Source organism: Dendropsophus ebraccatus, chromosome 1, assembly GCF_027789765.1.
Source record: "Dendropsophus ebraccatus isolate aDenEbr1 chromosome 1, aDenEbr1.pat, whole genome shotgun sequence".
Taxonomy (NCBI): Eukaryota; Metazoa; Chordata; class Amphibia; order Anura; family Hylidae; genus Dendropsophus; species Dendropsophus ebraccatus.
In genome coordinates this window covers 10,796,328-10,819,464 of record NC_091454.1, presented here as the reverse complement: position 1 = coordinate 10,819,464, position 23,137 = coordinate 10,796,328, and the positions used below count along the sequence as shown (strand labels likewise).

General features: G+C 43.7%; 1 long non-coding RNA gene across 1 annotated transcript; it reads right to left on the bottom strand.

Moving 5' to 3' along the window:
- Positions 1-260: 260 nt before the first annotated feature.
- LOC138771996 (uncharacterized) lies at positions 261-22,570 on the bottom strand. Its single transcript, XR_011359693.1, has 3 exons — positions 22,507-22,570; positions 11,415-11,528; positions 261-316 (listed from the first exon to the last, which is right to left on the bottom strand). It is a non-coding gene; the product is annotated as an uncharacterized lncRNA (long non-coding RNA).
- Positions 22,571-23,137: the final 567 nt, after the last annotated feature.

Genomic DNA, 23,137 nt, shown 5'->3' with positions numbered 1-23,137 from the left:
CATGAACTTTTGGCAGGTTCGCTAATCACTATACAGGAACAGGGACAGCTATATTTTGATATGAGTCCCTGCTCATGTATATACGTTTCATGCTCTTTACCAATAGCAAAAGGCACCATGGAAAGTACTGTACATACAGGAGCAGGAACTCCTATCCTTGTAGATTCACTCACTGTATGCCTCATTGCTCAGAAAGTATGTGCTACACTGCATCTGACCCATCAAATGTAAGTGGATAGCAATGTATACAGCATCATCACTTACCACTGGGAGGCTCAAAACATTAGCAGTGTGTCACCACCGTAGGTAAGGTAGCCTGCGAAGGGGCAGAGAAAAAAACAGTGAGTTCTAATCTGGTCCCATCAGCTGACCCTGCCTACTTGCCTCAACAGTCCTAGGCGACTGCAGACAACCATGGACAGTCAGGACCTGGTCAACACCAAACAGCCAAGAAGGTCCAAAAACAGTCAGGATAAGCCAAAGAAAAACCAGAGATGGCAGACAGAGAGAAAACGCGAGATACGCTAGCACGCGTTACAAAGAAGACTAATAGCTAACAAAGGGTTAACAGATTGAGGAAGTATAAATAGGAGGTCAAGGGTCTGGTCCAGAATGTGATTGGAACAGAGGTCCAGAATCCAGTAAGAGTGAATGGAAAGAGAAGATGTCAATTATCTAGGAAAAACAAAGGTTAATTGTGAAGTGGCCAGAGGGAATTCAGCAGGGAAGAGACGGGTGTGGCAGATAAATCAATCAGCAGAGCAAAAGTAGGACAGTGTTCAGAAAAAGCTCAGACAATTGCAAAAACATTTCAAACACAAACATGACAACAGGTGCATGCTCGACCTGAGGCCCGTGCCGAGCTCCAAACAGGTACAGACATGACACAGTGAATGTAATATGAGTGGCCAAGCATACATTGTACGCCTCGCTGTTCAGTGAGCTCCTGTATTTGATTTGCCTATAGAAGGCAAATCCAATTCGGGACAAATCCTATTATTTGGGAAAATTCAGAACAAATAATGATTGCCAGATTTCTGTGATCTCTTATAGCTCCGGTCTCAACTGTATCTGGACAGTTTTCCAATGACTCCTCTCTGGCATTACCACCAACAACTATTCCTTCCAGTTTCCAAGGACTTACTTGAGCATACGAGACTGACCTAATTCTTTTGTATTTGTCCCTAACTTTCCAAAATAGTATCATAAGTCTGGACTCTTAAGCACCGTGTTCACGTTCCAAGGTATTGAAGTAATTCAAGACTCTAGTCAAGGGATTCGGAAGACACAAGACTTCTTTTGGTGGGCCAATTTTGAAAGGATCTAAAGGAATAGGTCTTTTTTCTTGAAACACCTGTACCATGTATGAAAATCATTGTACCTTACCAATAGGATTATTGAAGCCCCTGCCAATTCCATCTCGTTCTTGGCAATGAATCTCCATGGTTTTTTATTGTCAACCAGTTTCGAATGGGGAGAATTTCACCCTAGTGGTGGTGATCAGCTTACTACAGCAGTGCTTTTATTTCTTTGCCAAGTACTACCTTCTGATATAGAAACATCCGGAGCACTAGATGAAGATGTTCATGACCGCTCCGAAAAATTCCCGTCAAGATTTTGGTGGAATTTTTGCACAGTGCTTGGCGTTGATCTTTATTTGTCATCTGCATTTCACCCCCAGTAAAAATGTGGAGTAAGCTTACCCAGACCAGGTAAGTAAAGAAGAACAAGACCTCCTTGGATCAAGTGCTTATGACCAGTCAACAATCACGGGAAAAGCCGCATTGGTGTGAACCAAAGCGGACAGAACCAAAGAGGCAATGTCCTCAATATCAGAATTTTTTATTCTTTAAAGCAACGTGTAACGCTTGAGCTGAAAAGTTTTGTTTTTAGGAATAAAGAATTCTGCTATTGAGGACATTTTGGTTCCATCTGCTCTGGTTTACACCAATGTGGCTTTTCTCATGATAGTCATCTGGTCATACACAATAGATCCAAGGAGGTCTTGTTCTTCTCTACTTACCTGGTCCAGGTGAGCTGATTCCATGTTCCTACACCCCGGAGGGTAAGGCGGTGAACCTCTAAAAGCTGCAATGTGACCCACTTTGCTTTAGGAGCTTACTACACAAGGAGAGCACCCACTTTTTACAGACTTCCAGCCAAAAGTTAGACCGAGCAAAGACCAAACTTAGGAGCAGTATCACAGATGCTATATTTGACATCCGCAGAGTCCATTTGTTTCCAATAGCGGAAAAAGTTTTTAGAATGTTTCCACTAAGCAAACAACATTCTTAGCAAATTTGGGTTATGGTCCAAGCATTGTTCCTAAATTTTCCAAGACAAACAATTCCAAACAGAATGAGGTCACTTTAACAGAATTCACAGATGCTAAATTGGATTGCCCAGGAGAAATAGAAAGAAGTAGAAGATAAATACTGCTGGCTTTCCTCAACTTTTAGAGAAGAAGATGGCGGGTGGCTTTTCACCAAGAATCTGAAACAGAACCAAGCCAAAAATTGGTTCAGTAAGGTCATTGGCTTCCCAGCTTAAAATTCTCAGGCCAATGAGGTCACATCCAGTGTTTCACGTATCCTTACTATAACCTGTTGTTCCCTTTGAATGTCCCTCACCTCCCGAATCATCCTATGTAAGTTCCCAAGGGGTAAGGGGTTTCCAAGGGGTCTAAGGTGGTCACTGGGTTTTAAACAATGTAGATGTTCTCACTCTCTCCCTGCTCAAGGATCTAGGTGGACATACTCTCCTGAGACTTATGCAATTACATGGCCCAGCCCAGCACTTCTCAGTACGACTGGGTTCACCATTACCAGCTCTCTCTGGCACTGGCTCGGGACTTGATGCCTATTTCGGTGTTATTTTATAGTCTGCAACTCATTCGGACACTTGCTTTACCTACCTGCAACACACTCACTTCGGCGGCACTAGAACCCTGGCTTCTTCTCCGACATCTATGGACTTCCTCTTCCTCAGTTAAAGCTGAGACAAGTATTCAGTCTCACACTTGGCTTCGCCCTTTTTGCCGCCTGAAAAGGACTGAAAGTCAATGCAGCTGGCCAGAAGCTCCTAAGTGCCCTCTAGTGGTAGCTGTAGGCAGAGAGAATTTTCTCACTTCTATGCCTGTACAGGGGTTTTAAGCTCTACATCAAGAAAATGGAAGTCTCTAGAATTTTAGAAAAATATTGGACCTCACGTTGGGTGTTCATTTTAAGACCATCGATATTTACCAAGAACTGTTTGGATTCCAAGAATCTTACGTATTTTCACCTATACCAATGTTTCTTCGTGGGTCTTAAAAATTCATAGATTGTTCTAGAGAACGGCGGATCTTTTTTGTTGTTTCTTCTTCCTTTAGCATCTCTTTCTACAATAGAAGGAATAATGCATCGTCCTTGCGAGCGCGGCGCCCCGGCAATCAGCTCCGGCACTGAACTTTGCTCCTTTCTCTCGGCGCTGTGTGTTTTTTCAATAATGCCTCATTTTCCATTCTCTGTAATTTCCATCTTATGTATAAACTTAAAAGGGAATAAAACAGAAGTTGGGAGCACAAGGAGAGCGGGAACCTGCAGACGGATAAGAGGAGAAGGAGCGCAGGAGAGCCCCGCAGCCTGCCGGCACGCCCTCATCGCTTCTTTAAAGACTGAATTCCATTTGAAATTGTAAGATCAATAGCGAAAGTCCAATTCTCCTAAAGACGTCTCCAAGAATAGGCCGTCAATTAAAGATCAACCCTATTGCCGATATGTGGCCGGATAAAAGGCAAACTTCAGTCCGGTTACATAGAAACTCTGTGTGAAGCTGTAATTGTGACTTTATTGTCCCATTGGTCATGACTAAGGCGTTTCTGCTTATAGTTATACCTGTTCCTAAGGAAGCTGGGTGACTACCAAAGTGACTGCTACCAATGAACTCACCACTAGGGGCAGCATGCTGCACATATACTTATACCACACTCTACTCACACTGTTAATAAAAGCATCTTCATTGAAGGCTGCCATAATGGGGGCATGGCTTGTATTCATAGGTGGGCCCCATCGCTTAGGGTAGGGACTATGTTGTGGGTGGAGTAGAGGGCTGGACCTTGTCCTGGTCCTGATTTAGGCACCATCTACTAACTATGGGGTAGCCAGCTTTTTTTTTTTTTTTGGGGGGGGGGAGGAGGGCGACTATATACCTATGGGAGGCACCTGGTTACCTAAAGAACGGAAACTATCTACCAGGCAAGAGAAACCTAATAGCAGTTACCTTCCAGTAGACACCTGTCCACCTACCAGGGACCATACTATCTAACTACTGTTTCACCTATGCCTACTGGGGGCACATAACTACCTACTGAATAAGTGCCTATCTACCTACTAGGGGCAAATTACGTACTTAATGAACAGATCTACCCACTGGGGGCAGCTACGTACCAGTGGTCGCCTGTCCACCTACAAGGAAGCAGTTGTTTACTATCTACCTACTATTAAACACAACCCTAAAGGGGGCACATAACTACCTACTGGGGGTAACAACCTTCTAGGAAGTCACCTATATACCTACTAGGGGCAGTTATCTACCTACTGTTAAACAAATGCCTACATTGGGCACATAACTACTTACTGGGGGCAACATCCTTCTGGAGAGGCGCCTATTTATTTACTAAGGGGAAATACCTACTGAATGTACATATCTACCAACTGGGGGCAGCTACATACTAGTGGGCACCTGTCTACCTTAAAGGGAGCAGCTGTTTACTATCTATCTACTGTTGAACACAACCCTACAGGGGGCACATAACTACCTACTGAGGGAAACAACCTTCTAGGGAGGCACCTATCTGCCTACTAGGGGCAAATACCTACTGAGGGCACATATTTAACTACTAGGGACAGCAACTACCTACTGGTGGTGCTTATCTACCTACCATCTAACAAATGCCTACAGGGAGCACATAACTACCTACTGGGGCAACATCCTTCTGGAGAGGAACCTATCTATCTACTATGGGCAAATACCTACTAAATGTACTTATCTACCCACTTGGGGCAGCTATAGGGCAGCTACCTACCAGTGGGCCCCCATCTACCTAAAAGGAGGGAGCTGTTTACTATTTACCTACTGCTAAACTTATGCCTACAGGGGGCAAATAACTACCTACTGGGGGCAACAACTTTCTGGGGAGGCACCTATCTACCTACTAGGGGCAAATACCTACTAAGGGTACATACCTACATACTGGGAGGAAACTACCTACTATCGGTACCTATCTACCTACTAGAGGCCAGATACATAAAAGAAGCACCTACCTATGGGGGGGCATTTTTACCATTTGGGGCACTTCGCGTAAAGGTGAAGATGAAGTTTACTCAGGGACAACATAAAGTACCTCTATTCTTGTGGTCAGTGAGGTTTCTAGCGGTCAGACACCTATTGAACCTCTATTCTATGGAAAGGCCGTATCATCTTATTTTGGTATAACCCCTTTAAATTACCCCCCCCCCCCCATCTATACAGCGAATAAGGGTTATTATATATTTGCAGCGCACACAGAACAAGACTAATTATAAATTATTTACCTCTGACTGTATTACTGAGCCGCTCGCTGTATTGATTATAAGCTTCATGCTGAGATGGCGGCTGCTGCGGACCCCCCAGATCAGATTTGTGTGGGGGGTCATTATTATTAGTATGGATGGGGGTGATGGTTCTGAGGAGTTCAGTATCTGCAGCCTCCAGTGAGAGCATCAATGTGAGAGAGCATGTATATGTATGGCGCTGTAATCTATAGCTGCCAGCGCAGGGATGTATATAGCCAGAATCTATATCTGTGATCACAGTGGATGTGTATAGCCATAATCTATATCTGTGATCACAGCGGATGTATATAGCCATAATCTATATCTGTGATCACAGCGGATGTATATAGCCATAATCTATATCTGTGATCACAGCAGATGTATATAGCCATAATCTATATCTGTGATCACAGCAGATGTATATATCAATAATTTATATCTGTGATCACAATGGGCGATATGTATGTAGCTTTAACCTATACCTGATGTATATGTACACCTGTGATGTATATAGCTATAATCTATATCTGTGATGTATATAGCTATAATCTATATCTGTCATGTATATAGCTATAATATTTACCTGCCTTCTGTCTCTATGAATATATTTACTATTTATCCTGCAAATCAATGACCTGAAGCAAAAAATTGTCCAGTGCACATTATGCCAGGGCCGGATTAAGGTTGGTGGAGGCCCTGGGCGACAATCCCCCCCCCCCAAAAATAAAAATAAATAAATAAACTATACCACGATCTATACAGATGGCTGCTTACTGTAGGTGACTTAGCACAGACCCCTCCTCGCTCCTGGCTGTATGGGTCAGCATCCTCGTCTGTTATGCACGTACAGGGGAAGATGCCAGGCCCTAGTTAAAGGAGCGGGGGGGGGGGGGGGGGGGGGACTAAGTATCAGAGCGTATTCCTACTTTGTGTTAATAACGCAATGTGAGAGCACAGCACTTTCTGCGTGCTGCTGCCCACTGTGTTAGGGCCCTATTACATGGCCTGATATCCTGGGTAAGCAGCACCATTCTGCTAGGGTTCAAGGTGGTGGGTGCCCCTAAGTGGTGGAGGCCCTGAAGCACGTGCCCCTGGTGCCCTCCCTTTAATCCGGCCCTGCATTATGCCTATAGAAAACTCTGTACATTGATTGTAATAGAGCTGCGTCATAGAGGGGCGGGGGTTTCCTCCCACTGGGGGTGGGCCGGCCCGTCTCCAATGCTTCAGCCCGGCAAGTACCCAGGGATAGACCGGCGCCGTGCATCACCATGCTGGCGCTGTTCTATCCATATGACTCACTTAAAGTTAATGTACCTACAACAGTCCAACAGGTAGATAGGTGAGTTGATAGGAAAAGACAACAGAAGATAGGGACCTGTCTCTACAGTGTTTGAAAAAATCCTTGTATTCACATATTGATGAGTCTCAGTTATCTCACCTAACCGCTTTCTGCCCCACGGTGTCAGGTGTCCGTCCTCTGGGGTAGTACAAGTCCCAGGTCTCTGCTCTGGGTGGAGCTGGCTTGTAGTGTTCTTCCTACAAAGCTGAGCGTCTAGTCAGTAGAGAGCAGCGTACTAGCACTGTGCTCTACTGCAGGTCCAGTCTTGAAGTTATCCGTCCCTTTTCTAAGGTGGTCGACTGTCCTATTCTTGGCATAGGAAAGGGTGAAAACTCTCTTGTCTCCAGTTTCCTTAGTGGTCTTGTCTAGTAACCCATAGTGGTTGGGTAACTAGCTGCAGGAACAACTACATACACGTCCTGCCTGGCCTACAGCCAGGCACTAACTACCTGGAAGAAAGGGAAGTGGTTGCAATAAAGAGAAGTGTGTGTGCGTCTAGACCTAGTGTTATGTGCAGCTGTGCTGTGAGACTGCGACATCTAGTGGTTCGTGTAAGGAACAGCGGCCTCCTGTCCTAACCTATGACACTAGAGAGATACACTTTTACCAAAGTGTAAGAGAAAGAAAGAAAACACGTAGTGGGACACTACAAGACCATGTAATATTTGTATTTGTATCCTGATTTCATGTAGGTAGGTGGCGCTGTTCTAGAGTCCTCTTGCTCATCTTGGTGATGCATTGATTGTTCTGCACATAGAAGGTGGGATTTACCAAGAGTGACGTCTCATACTCTTCTCTAATCCTAGCCCCCCACCTCAGAAATCACAAACAGGGCTCAGATTATGGAAAAGTCAGAAAACGTGAGGTTTTGCACAAATACATTCCCACCTCTCACTGCGGCCCCTGATATATATCCCCCGCAGCTTCTCCCCAGCTTACAGACCATCCTCTATTTTCAGCAGCATTGATGCCATTAATATGTAATAGGATCGGGGTAAAGCTTTGTGAGCCGTCATATCTGTCATCTGTCACTGGAGCCGACTAGTCACACCAGCCTGCTGCTCTTAACTCTTCTGTATCTGAGGAAGAGGAGAACAATGAGGCCAAGTGGGGAAGATAGATAGATAGATAGGGGATAGATAGATAGAAGATAGATAGATAGGAGATAGATAGATAGATAGATAGATAGATAGGAGAGAGATAGATAGATAGATAGATAGATAGATAGATAGATAGATAGATAGATAGATAGATAGGAGATAGATAGATAGATAGATAGATAGATAGATAGATAGGAGATAGATAGATCAGACCAGAGGGAGTGTGGAGTGGCTGGGGCATGTAGTCCTCCTCTTGTCACGCTTGATGTAGCTCTGGTCATGATGACTTGAGGGCCTCTATATGAATCTCCTGGCACAGAGAGGAGGCAGCTGCTCTGCAGATGTTGGTGGATGTTGTCCCCCCGGGGTGTACCCAGTATAATGTATGGCCTGATGGTGTTTGGGATTCCCATAATGGAGGAGTGCAGAGAAGAGGCCAGATGCTTCCTTACATTGGAGAAGCCAAAGCTTTTACTGTAGGCGACCAAATTTATTCACAAAATTTAATAATCAGTAACTTAAAGAGCAGCTAGTGTGACCTACAAAACTGCAGTGTGATAGGAAGCCGGGGACCTGGGGTCCTTGCTGTAGCCTGGGTTGTGTCACTACTCCCTGTGTATCGCATTGTGGAGCTACAAATACCAAATGTGGGGTGTGGGTTTCTGAGGTTCAGTAGCATGGCAGACATATGGTCCTAGACCTGGCCTGAAGTCCACTAAGGTCCCTAGGTGATGCCAGGTCGTCACTAAGTCTTTATTGCACCTGGGCAAAGAAATTCACTCAGGTTCCCACAGTGGGATATGGTTAAAGTGTATTCTGTGTTTTCCCCACTTGGTGTCACTATTGTGTTTTCTGTAAGCCTTATGTAATGCACAGATGAAGGAAACAATGGGTTAATTGGGTTTGTCACATGTAGTTATAATAATAATATTTATTTGTATAGCGTGTGTTTTCCTCCAATCACAGGTGCAGGCCTGTTTCCCTCCTATTTCTGTCCTATCTTCTTCTATTCTATTTCTGTTCTATCTTTTGCACCACACAGCCCCACCAGTCACTAGGAGGTTTAGTTTTGCCCCTATAAAAGGGAGTTTAATTCCTTGCAGGAGGGTCTTCTAGTCCAGTTTTTCTAATGCAAGTCGCCACGCCTAGCATGCAGTGCTAGACCCCTCAGGAGGAAAGGATCCCTTTGTCCATACTCTCTACAAGAAAGAAAGCAGTATATCTGGGTAAGGTACTGTCCCCAGCAGAACAAAGATGCAACTTGCCTATGTATCCTGCTGTTACACACAGCTATTCTGAAAAGTTTTAGAAAGTCTGCTTAACCCAGCATGGGGACCTGGGACCTCGTACTACCCTTATAGGATGGGTATCCTGATACTATACGGCATAAGGCGGTCAAATATGTGAGTACGAGTATCTTTTTCTTCTCTCAACTATGCTATCCGGGCAGAGTAAACAGCTACATTGGAAAGGGCCTTAAAGACGCTCCTCTACCGCACTTCTACAGCTACTACTTCTTCTACCTCCTGCCTGCACCTGCAGTTACTGAAGCCTTATTTTTTTGTATTACGCTGAAAAACTTAGACTTTATTCTGGTTAAGCTACTGGATTTTGTCTATCATTCTGCACCAGCACAACAGGGCACAATTGGGTTAGCCATACCTGCGGAAGCAGTGGCTGTCTGACCGGGGGTGGGTACCAACGCCACTCAAGGCTACCATGACAAGTGCCCAAGGGACCCAGTTCCTTACTATAAATTTCTGAGGTTTGGTAGCATGGAAGCCACTTGTCCTAGGCCCAGCCTGAAGCCCAGTGAGGTCCTAATGTTTTATAACATCTCTCCACAAGTTGTAAAACGTTCTCTTTTCACATTGCGAGAAGACTGACATCTCAACCAAGTGCCAAAACTGAAACACCATTACATCAACTATATGACATCCAAAAACTGGAATGAGTAGTCGTTGCTCTACCCCGTATTGTGCCACTAGATCCTTTGTCTTTCCCGGAGTGGACCCAGCCAGTTGGCTCCCAGTTGTATTAAAAAGCCTCTACTTAAGATCAGTTTCCTCCTGCAGATTTCTGAGGTTTGATAGCATAGGCCCGGCCTGAAGCCCAGTAAGGTCCTAATGTGACACTATGGGACCATTTAACAACCTTTCTCTCCAGACTGTAAAATGTTCTCTTATCACATAGCGAGAGGATTGACACCTCTCTCTTCTTGGCACTCTCCACCAGACTACTCCATCCAAACTCAATCAAGATGAGACTGCACTGAACTGAATAATTCTTTCTGTAGAGAGGCAGGCCTAGAGCAGGATCCTCGTGTTGTGACACTAGATCCTTTGTCTCTGGCTCCCAGGTATTTTTGTCAAAAAGTCTATACTCGCAACCTAAGATCCAGTTTCATAAACTTCTGAGGTTCTGTAACATGGCAACCATTTGGTCCTAGGCCCGGCCTGAAGCCCAGTAAGGTCCTATAGTGACACAATGTTTCCCCAAAGCCTGTAAAATGTTCTCTTTTCACATACTGAGAGAATTGACACCTCAACTCTCCTTAGCACCCTCCACAACCTCCGTCAAGGTGAGACTCTTTAGAGAGGCAGGCCTAGAGCAAGCTTCTCCCATATATGTAAGGGAAACTATTAACCTTTTGCTCACAGCCAAAGCTAAAACAATCACTGGGAATACTTATAAAAAAAGAATTAAAGTACAAAACACATACAAACACAAGACATTAACTGATCAAAACCGAAGCAGGCCCGGCCGGATTCCCGGTGGGTCACTATAGATACATGGATGACAGATGATAGATATATACATACATACGTATAGACATAAATACAACAAAAAATACAAAGAATTACAGGAAACCCACAGGGCCTGCAATGTAAATGGAAAATCTGTCCATCTCGCTCCCATATACAGAAGCGGCTGCCAATGCTCCGCGAGCTGTCAGGATCCGGGCAGACCATGAAGACAAATCATTTGGTTTGCTGTTTGCAGAAGGAGATATAATGCACCGGGGGCCCCGAGAATTAGGAACAAACAAGCGGGCGGCATTTGTACAAGTGATTGCATTAGAATAAACCAGGCTAAGAGTTTATGGAAAGAAGTCGCAATTCCCTATAGGAAGAGGTTGCCGCTTAACCCGTTCCTTGAAGGAAAGAAAACTACGTCTTTACAGCGGCCATAACGTTAACGTCCGGTCGGGTGTATACACGTTATCACAAGAGAAGTCTCTTCCATCACAGGACCATGGGCACAGATGTATAAGATTGGACACCGACAGGAAGAGTTGTCATAGGATTTTAGCAGAGAGTAACAGGATGCCAGCCTGACTTATTGAGCAGTCCTCGGCTATTCTAATAGGTGGGACGACCCCCAACGTATATATAATAGCACCTGGATATAGATAAGATAGGGGGGGCGCCATGCTGATCCTCTCCATCTTATAGTAGCCTCCTCGTATGTGATGCTGATACTCCCCATCTTATAGTCGCCTCTTCGTATGTGATTCTGTAAATAAGAAACAAAGTCATTAATCCAAATTACTTCACATTTTAGTTTTAATTACTAGAAGCCGCTAATCTCACTTTATGGTCATTACCGCTCCCTGCTGCAAAGAGAATCAGAGAAGACAGCGTGATGGGAGATGAGAGGAGAAGGGAAAGGAGCTGAAGGTAAAGTATATATGATTGCTGCCTCTATTGTATATGGATATATGGCAGGACTATACTGACACTGCGTGCATACATGATGCGTGATCCTGTATTATACCCCAGAGCTGCACTCACTATTCTGCTGGTGGGGTCACTGTGTATATACATTACTGATCCTGTATTATACTCCAGAGCTGCACTCACTATTCTGCTGGTGGGATCACTGTGTATATACATTACTGACATTGCTGCTACATTACAATAAAACCTTGCTATAAAACCTTGCTATAGCAAGTTACTGTGTTGCACTTGTCATTACATCTGGATTTGCCCTTTAAATGGCTGGACAATTGGCGTCAATTATACCGCCAGACACTGTCCTCCGCCTGTACAGACATAAAGGGCGGCTTTCTGTTGTGCTGTGTGAGTGGCAGTGATCAGACGGCTCATCTCTGTATAATTCTCCCCCCGCTCCTTCTAATACTTGAGGAGTCGGCGTCTGTTATGCTAATTTGCTCCTCATTGTGGCGGTAATATAGTATAGAGTTCTGTGTACTTATACATCAGTGTATTAAACCATTATCCGTCTTCAGTCGTGTCCTCCGCCCTCGAATCATAATCATCCCTTGTGCAGGCAGAGCGCTCACCAAAGACTTTATTATACAGTATTACGCCTCATGCATGTAAGACCGCCATACTATTTGCATAGATAACAGGTTGAACACAAGGTTAGACTATAGGGGATGTGGCGGTATATTTGTATACGACAAAAAGGCCACTGTACCCCACAAGGAGAAGAGGAATATATGACACAGGGTTCCTGCTAAAAATTTTGCTTTCGAACCCAAAAGCTTAAAATTACATTACATTGACCTTGCACATATGTGATCGAAACTGGAAATACTATCTAGTCTATGACTAGATGGCGGTGGAATAAGGGAGAATACATTCTGTATAATGAAAGTCTCAGATTGCATTTCATTGATAATGGAGTTGTTGTTATATTCCTGTATATAGGAGGCGTATTATAGTAGTTATATTCCTGTATATAGGAGCAATATTATAGTAGTTATATTCCTGTATATAGGAGCAGTATTATAGTAGTTATATTCCTGTATATAGGAGCAGTATTATAGTAGTTATATTCCTGTATATAGGAGCAGTATTATAGTAGTTATATTCCTGTATATAGGAGCAGTATTATAGTAGTTATATTCCTGTATATAGGGAGCAGTATTATAGTAGTTATATTCCTGTATATAGGAGCAGTATTATAGTAGTTATATTCCTGTATATAGGAGCAGTATTATAGTAGTTATTGGCATAAGCGAAGAGAAACAAAAGTCCAGTGCACTCACCGATCTGCTGGAATCTTCAGTGGTTTATTGATAGCAAATCATACCGAGTAGGGGGAAAGGTGAAATAGGTGCGGGACCGTCTCTGCAATCACAACAGTTTCACGCCGCAGCGCTTTGTCAAGTTCAGAGTACGTCACTATCGGGATAGGAGTGTCTTATATACAATCAGTGCACACGTGTCAAAACAGAAATACAAAATACAAGTAATAAAGTATAAAAATACAATCTTACAGGAAAACGCTCCAGTCATTTCTTTCATTGAGCCCGTTCGGGCCAGTAGCGTCTAATTCCGCTATCCAGATAGCTTCTCTTCTGAGAAGACTCTGGTGTTTGTCTCCTCCTCTGTCTTTAGGATCGATCCTCTCAAGACCTAGGAAACGCAGACATTTTGCGTCTCCCGCATGGGCCGTGTTCACATGCTCTATAAGACGGGGAACGCCTTTCCCGCTGTCTCGACCAGGAGGGGCCTCAACGTTCTGTCCAGAAATTGTGACAAAAACTCGGTGGTGGAGCCTATGGCTGACACTATGGGGCGCCCAGGTGGTTTGTCCAGGTTTTTATGGACTTTAGGAAGAAAGTACCACCTGGGCGCCTTAGGTGACAGTGGGAGCAGCTTCTCTGCTGTGCGTTTGTCAATTCCTCCTTTGCAACTGTGCTTGTTGAGGAGGCAGCGCAACTGTTCATGTATCCTGGGCAAAGAATTTACCCAGGGGTATAGGTGGTACGTCTGGACTGGACGTTGAGGCCCCTCCTGGTCGAGATACCGGGCTATCTCAAGGACTCAGGGGACTTCATCAATGCTTTAGAGTCTGTCCATATCACTGAAGGATGCATTTTAGCATCTATTGATGTTGAGAGCCTCTACACCCGCATCCCTCATGATGCGGGTGTAGAGGCGATCGACTGGTTCGTATCTAGATGTGAGAAGCCCCCTGAATTTAGGGACTTTGTTAAAGAATCTCTGCTATTTATTTTGAACAATAATGTTTTTTTTGTTTCAGGATCAGTGGTACGTGCAGGAGATCGGGACGGCCATGGACACGCCGGTCTCCTGCATGTATGCAAATTTGTTTTTGGCCAAACTTGAAAATGATCTGGTCTTTAATGCCCTAAACCCACACATCGGTAGCATCAAAGCATACTTTAGGTATGTCGATGATGTGTTCGTCGTGTGGGAGGGGAGTGAGAGTGGCTTTGCTCAATTGGTTGAGTTTCTAAATACTTCCAACGGTGTGAACATGCTGTTCCCATATAAGATAGGAGGCATGTCCCTAGACTTCCTAGACGTCCAAGTAGACGTAGAAAATGGCCACCTCTCGACATCTGTCTTTAGGAAAAAAAACTGCCTGCAATTCGGTCCTTCACTATGCTAGTTCCCACCCTACTATAGTTAAAAACTCTATTCCATTCAGCCAATTGGTCCGTCTAAAAAGAATAAATAATACTCAGCAATCCTTCTCCAGCCAGGCCCAGGAATTAGGGATGAGGTTGGTAGCTAGACATTACCCTCCAAAGATCATAGCAGACGCTAGAAAAAAAGTGGATATGCTGTCCAGAGAAAGCCTACTTCCAACTAAACCTCCCCCAGATACTCAACACAGAAAATTTACTTTCGCCTTCCAAAACTCACCACTTAACAATATTATAGCCCAAAGTATATGTAGACACTGGCATATACTCGAACAAGATGAAGACATTGGCGAAATCGCGTCACATGGTCCTTTAATTACATATTGTAAAAATCGCACCATCGGCGATATACTAAATGTGAATTCAGTCATCAAAAAAACTGGTAGTGAATGGTTGACACACACGCATCTGAAAGGCAACAAGCGCTGCGGGACGTGCAATTACTGTTCCCAGCTTATCACCACTGACTACATCAAACTCAATGGTACAGATTGTTACATTCATAATCTAATCACATGCAGATCTACATTCACAGTATACGGCATTGTGTGCCCATGCAATCGCTTCTATGTAGGTAAAACCAAACGACCTATATGGACTCGCTTTAAAGAACACATGTACTCCGTAAGAACGGGGAAAGGCGTTCCCCGTCTTATAGAGCATGTGAACACGGCCCATGCGGGAGACGCGAAATGTCTGCGTTTCCTAGGTCTTGAGAGGATCGATCCTAAAGACAAAGGAGGAGACAAACACCAGAGTCTTCTCAGAAGAGAAGCTATCTGGATAGCGGAATTAGACGCTACTGGCCCGAACGGGCTCAATGAAAGAAATGACTGGAGCCTTTTCCTGTAAGATTGTATTTTTATACTTTATTACTTGTATTTTGTATTTCTGTTTTGACACGTGTGCACTGATTGTATATAAGACACTCCTATCCCGGTAGTGACGTACTCTGAACTTGACAAAGCGCTGCGGCGTGAAACTGTTGTGATTGCAGAGATGGTCCCGCACCTATTTCACCTTTCCCCCTCCTCGGTATGATTTGCTATCAATAAACCACTGAAGATTCCAGCAGATCGGTGAGTGCACTGGACTTTTGTTTCTCATCGCTTATTCCAGTATTGTTCTCCTTTTCCCCGTTGCACCCCGAACATTATCTCAGTTGGTTCGTATATGTCTATGCATCGGCTAAGTATCTACACGTGAGCCTAGTCCACTACCTTTTATTGACCATTCATTATAGTAGTTATATTCCTGTATATAGGAGCAGTATTATAGTAGTTATATTCCTGTATATAGGAGCAGTATTATAGTAGTTATATTCTTGTATATAGGAGCAGTATTATAGTAGTTATATTCCTGTATATAGGAGCAGTATTATAGTAGTTATATTCCTGTATATAGGAGCAGTATTATAGTAGTTATATTCTTGCATACAGGAGCAGTATTATAGTAGTTATGTGCAATGGAGAGAAAGGAATCCGCACTCACCGGTAAGCAGAGAAAGCAGGTTTATTGATCCATACACCAGAGGCTAGAGCTGGGAGGGGGAAGGTGTTACGCAGGTGTGCTCCTTACAGCTCCTTACTTGCTGTAAGGAGCACACCTGCGTAACACCTTCCCCCTCCCAGCTCTAGCCTCTGGTGTATGGATCAATAAACCTGCTTTCTCTGCTTACCGGTGAGTGCGGATTCCTTTCTCTCCATTGCACATTTATATTGATCTTTCAAGTCTCCAGCACCCCGGTTTATTAGGTTATCCTACCTTCACTGCTTACTGCATTGACCAGGTCCTCGGTTCCATTCAAGTGCTGATATCAGCTGGTGCCGGCTGAACTTCTCTCACCCACCATATTATAGTAGTTATATTCCTGTACATAGGGGGCAGTATTATAGTAGTTATATTATTGTATTTAGGACCAGTATTATAGAAGTTATATTCCTGTATATAGGGGGCAGTATTATAGCAGTTATATTCTTGTATATAGGAGCAGTATTATAGTAGTTATATGGTGAGGGGAGAAACGGTGTCCGGCACTAGCTGATATGGGGAGCACTGAGTCAGGATAGACAGGACAGGAGATACGCGGCTGTAAGCGATGGTGTCCTTACCACTGAGTTGCGGTGCAGAGGCAGAGCAAAGACGAGCAAATAACAGTGTAGAGAAATAGAGTCTCGCACTCACCAACTTCAAAGATGCAGGTGGTTTATTTCAGACACATCGGAGCATATGCAGCAGGGAGAGGGAAGGTGGAATGGCAGGTGCGTTCACAGAGGAGCAACAATGTTTCACGCCCACTAAGGCGCTTCGTCGGGCTAGGAACAGCGTGTACGTGAAGGGGAGGTGCATATATACAAGTGAACAATAAAGTTACAAAAGTATCAATAAAGTTACAAATAAGTCACAGTACAAATAAACATGTGGCAAAACATTAGAGGAGGGTATTGAAATCGTTCCTCTCATTGAGGCCACAAGGTCCTGTGGCGTCTAAACGTAAAATCCATAACGTCTCGCGTTTGAGAAGGAGCTTGAGCCTATCCATGCCTGTGGTCGGGGGGTTAACCCTTTCAAGGCCGATAAAGTGGAGTAGCTTTGTATCCCCAGAGTGTGCGGACCGTACGTGTTCTATTAGCCGGGGCACTCCCTTGCCCGTGCGCACAGAGTACATATGCTCTTTAAACCTTGTCCAGAGGGGACGTTTGGTTTTTCCTACATAGTACCTGTGGCACGGGCAGAGGATGGCATAGATAACGTGAGTGGTCCTGCACGTGATAAAATCGCGGATGAAACAGTCCTTACCCCCTAAATTGATGAAGGTGAGACACAACATCTGGGGGCAATATTGGCAAGTGCCACACCGCTTGTTACCTTCCGGCAAACAGCGGTCGAGCCAGTTCCCTGGTCTAGTGGCCTGACCTTCTTTGAGGGCATCTGCTATGGTCCTGTTTTTCCTAAAGGTGATTAGTGGCTTCCGATCCGCCACCATTTTCAGGTCACTAAGCTCTTGTCTACCCATCTCCTGCGCCCAATCTAACGGATCAGGAACGACGAGCTATGTCCTGGCTTAAATCTAGACCCGACCTATTGATACGCAGAGCGGACAAGGGTGGCGCTGCAGTAATCCTGACACAAGATAGCTACCACTCTGAAGCCATGCGTCAGCTGCAGGATACCACTACATATACGAGACTGGAGAAAGACCCAACCTCTAAGATTAAAGAGCAACTACGAGTACTTTTGCACACCCATGTGCGTACCGGTGCCATTGACTCTAAGACGGCTGAGCGACTCATCCCTGAGTCCCCCCGGATACCAAAATGGTATCTGCTCCCCAAAATTCACAAATCCCTGAGCCGGCCGCCGGGCCGTCCCATCGTTTCGGCGGTCGGTTCAGTGACAGAGGGTCTATCCCAATATCTCGATTGGGCTTTACGCCCCATTTTGTCTTGCTTTGTGTCGTATCTCAAGGATACTAATGATTTTTTGCAGGTGCTGGATAATACTCACTGGCTCCCTGGTTATTCTTTGGCCTCCGTGGACGTCGAGAGCCTCTACACCCGCATCCCTCATGATGCGGGTGTGGAGGCTGTCGATCGTATCCTCGGTCGCCTGGATAAGTCGCCTGTTTTCAGACGTTTTGTTCGGGACTCTTTATTATTTGTACTTGGCAACAATTGTTTCACATACAGGGGAGATTGGTATCGGCAGGAGACCGGCACTGCTATGGGCACGCCGGTCTCCTGCACGTACGCCAATCTCTTCCTGGCACAATTTGAGTTGGATTTCATTTTTGCACCATGTAATCCCTTTATCACAGATATCGTTTCATTCCACTGTTATGTTGATGATATTTTTGTGATATGGAAGGATACAGCTGCTAAATTTAATGATTTTGTCACTTTTTTGAATGAAAAAAACACATGTAATATGATTTTTACTTCATGTTTCGGTGGTGTTTCTCTTGAGTTTTTGGATGTTTTGGTTAAGGCCTCGGCACAGGGTCTCCATACATCAGTATTCCGTAAAAAAACGGCCGCCAATTCACTCCTCCATTTTAGTAGCTCTCACCCCCTCCAGGTAAAAAGTTCTATACCCTTCAGTCAGATGCTGCGCCTTAAACGCATTAATAATACTGAGGAGGGTTTCCAACATCAGGCTGTTGCATTAAAATCACGTCTACTAGACAGGGGGTATCCCAGACCTATAGTCGATGAGGCCCTCACTAAGGCTAATGCCCGCCATAGATCTTCCCTCATCCGTTCCAGACCCAGCGGTCACCCCAAAAATACCTTCAGTGCAGACACAAAAAGATTTACATTTGCATTACAGAATAGTAACATTAATGATACAGTGATTAAGATCATAAAAAACCACTGGTTTCTACTTCAGCAGGATAGTGACCTGAAAATGGTGGCGGATCGGAAGCCACTAATCACCTTTAGGAAAAACAGGACCATAGCAGATGCCCTCAAAGAAGGTCAGGCCACTAGACCAGGGAACTGGCTCGACCGCTGTTTGCCGGAAGGTAACAAGCGGTGTGGCACTTGCCAATATTGCCCCCAGATGTTGTGTCTCACCTTCATCAATTTAGGGGGTAAGGACTGTTTCATCCGCGATTTTATCACGTGCAGGACCACCCACGTTATCTATGCCATCCTCTGCCCGTGCCACAGGTACTATGTAGGAAAAACCAAACGTCCCCTCTGGACAAGGTTTAAAGAGCATATGTACTCTGTGCGCACGGGCAAGGGAGTGCCCCGGCTAATAGAACACGTACGGTCCGCACACTCTGGGGATACAAAGCTACTCCACTTTATCGGCCTTGAAAGGGTTAACCCCCCGACCACAGGCATGGATAGGCTCAAGCTCCTTCTCAAACGCGAGACGTTATGGATTTTACGTTTAGACGCCACAGGACCTTGTGGCCTCAATGAGAGGAACGATTTCAATACCCTCCTCTAATGTTTTGCCACATGTTTATTTGTACTGTGACTTATTTGTAACTTTATTGATACTTTTGTAACTTTATTGTTCACTTGTATATATGCACCTCCCCTTCACGTACACGCTGTTCCTAGCCCGACGAAGCGCCTTAGTGGGCGTGAAACATTGTTGCTCCTCTGTGAACGCACCTGCCATTCCACCTTCCCTCTCCCTGCTGCATATGCTCCGATGTGTCTGAAATAAACCACCTGCATCTTTGAAGTTGGTGAGTGCGAGACTCTATTTCTCTACACTGTTATTATAGTAGTTATATTCTTGTATATAGGAGGCAGTATTATAGTAGTTATATGCTTGTATACAGGTGCAGTATTAGGCTATGTTCACATTACGTGAACACCCGGCCGTTCCGTGACAACTATATTACTGCCCCTATAAATAGAAATATAACTACTATAATACTGCTCCTATATACAAGAATATAACTACTATAATACTGCTCCTATATACAAGAATATAACTACAATAATACTGCTCCTATATACAAGAATATAACTACTATAATACTGCTCCTATATACAGGAATATAACTACTATAATACTGCTCCTATATACAAGAATATACTACTATAATACTGCCCCCTATATAAAGGAATATAACTACTATAATATGCACAAGCCAAAAAGACAGAAATGGCTGCACATCGCACCCATGGCTGACACGAAAGCTTATTCAGCTACATTTAAAACCAACATCAGAAGTTAGTATATAATGTGGCCAAACCATACTGCCTCATGTACCACGTGCAGGTCTTCTGATACACATGAGTCCCTAACCAAAAAACATCACTGTGTCGATCAGCGACCACAATCCCCGCAAAGCGGGTGCAAGCAGAGAAGGGGGGCCACGGAATGGCCCTGCAACCCCATTGTCACAGGACCAGACCCTAAAGGGCCCCCCCAGACCTCGCAGGCGCCACCGGCGGAAAAAGTGGACGCCAAGCAACACAAGTGTGAACAAGCTCTTACCTCTCTCCATTCCTCTACAGGTAGAATGGGAGAATACTGGGAGATCCTCCCCTTATGTACACAGGTGCTTCCTGCTAATTTGGATCACATGGGTCTTACAAAGCACGAGTGCTAGCCACAATGCTTCTCTGCTTGCGCACGCTTTGCGGGGATTGTGGTCGCTGACCGGCACAGTGATGTTTTTTGCTTAAGGACTCGTGTGTATCAAAAGACCTGCTTGTGGTACATGAGGCAATATGGTTTGGCCAAATTATATACTAACTTCTGATGTTGGTTTTAAATGTAGCTGAATAAGCTTTTGTGTCAGCCATGGGTGCGATGTGCAGCCATTTCTGTCTTTTTGGCTTGTGCATATAACTACTATAATACTGCTCCTATATACAAGAATATAACTACTATAATATTGCCCCCTATATACAGGAATATAACTACTATAATACTGCTCCTATATACAGGAATATAACTACTATAATACTGCTCCTATATACAGGAATATAACTACTATAATACTGCTCCTATATACAAGGATATAACTACTATAATACTGCTCCTATATACAGGAATATAACTACTATAATACTGCTCCTATATACAGGAATATAACTACTATAATACTGCCTACTATGTACAGGAATATAACTACTATAATACTGCCTCCTATATACAAGAATATAACTACTATAATACTGTCCCTATATACAAGAATATAACTACTATAATACTGTCCCTATATACAAGAATAAAACTACTATAATACTTCTCCTATATACAGGAATATAACTACTATAATACTGCTCCTATATACAGGAATATAACTACTATAATACTGCTCCTATATACAGGAATATAACTACTATAATACTGCTCCCTTTATACAAGAATATAATTACTATAATACTGCTCCTATATAAAAGAATATAACTACTATAATACTGCTCCTATATACAGGAATATAACTACTATAATACTGCTCCTATATACAAGAATATAATTACTATAATACTGCTCCCTATATACAGGAATATAACTACTATAATACTGCTCCTATATACAGGAATATAACTACTATAATACTGCTCCTATATACAGGAATATAACTATTATAATACTGCTCCTATATACAAGAACATAACTACTATAATACTGCCCCCCCTATTTACAGGAATACAATGGCTATAATACTGCCCCTATATACAGGAATATAACTACTATAATACTGCCCCTATATACAGGAATATATCTACTATAATACTGCCCCCTATATACAGGAATGTAACTACTATAATACTGCTCCTATATACAAGAATATAACTACTATAATACTGCTCCTATATACAAGAATATAACTACTATAACTTGTGGAGCAGGTCTGAGTTAGCACCAAAGTCTGTGTAGTGTCAGCTGTATACCCATGAGCTAGGATCATGTGCGTGAAGAATCTAGGCGATGGAGGGCAGCATAGGGGTGCAAAAAGCTTATAGCAAAGTAAATATATTCCAAACTTAGAAAAGAGAGCTTGCACTCACTCAAAAAGTAGCTGCAAATCAATCCATTTATTCAGTCTTGGCAGACGTGAGTGGGGAGGGGAAGTGAAAGCAGAGGCGTCCTGATGCCTCTGCTTTCACCTCCCCTCCCCACTCACGTCTGCCAAGACTGAATAAATGGATTGATTTGCAGCTACTTTTTGGGTGAGTGCAAGCTCTTTTTTCTAAGTTTGGAATAACTACTATAATACTGCCCCCTATGTATATTGGGTATTAAACAGAATTTTCCCTGTCCTTTTTGGTCGGACGCCGGTGCAGTGATCTCTCTTACTGTCCGGGTAGTTACCATACATTAGCATGCCGCTGATTCCCTGTACTGAGGACAATGATCATTACTATTGGATACAAGAAGAGGAATCGCCAGGTATCCACTAATAGTGATTACGGATTGCCGAGTCTCCGTTCTCTATCATTAGTAACATTATCATGCAGGGGCCTAATGTTTTCAGTGCGGTTGATTGTTTAACTATTTAGGCCGGTAGGAGTTTATTACTGTTGGCCAGGAAGGTAATTTTATAGCTGGAACAGACTTCTTTGAGGCTTAGCTACTTACAGTGAGGCATTATGGGTAACCCTGTCAGGTAACGCATACTCAGAAAAAGGCATTGACACCATCTAAAATAAAAAAAATGAATTAGTGTGTAGTCAGTAAGAATATAGTGGCATCTCCCTAAGCTGGAGTGTATAATGGAACGCCATGGCACCTACATTTGGATATGTTATATGATAGGTTGTCAGGATTTGAGCAATAAGCGATAAGGCAATATAAAAGGGAAAGAGAGTGAGCTCTTACCTTGTAGCATCACAATCAACAACACTTAATCTGAACCTCCCATCACACAGAATGGGAAAGCCGGCACCTAATATTCTACTATATCAACTACTATAATACTACTAGAAAATGTACCCGGTGCTGCCCGGGTATAAAGTGTCAGTGTGTTAATTAGATTTGTTCTAAGGTGCCCAGGAGGCCAAGCTAAAGGTATTGTTTCATCTGAGTTAATCAGTGGAATTAGTGTATACCTGTAGTGCATAGTTGGAGGGGTTCTGTATACCCACAGTGTATAGTTTTTAGGGATTTAGCATATCTGTAGTGCATAGTTGGGGGGGGCTGTATACCTATAGTGTATAGTGGGGGGGTCCTGTATACCTGTAGTGTGTAGTTGGGGGGGGGCTGTATACCT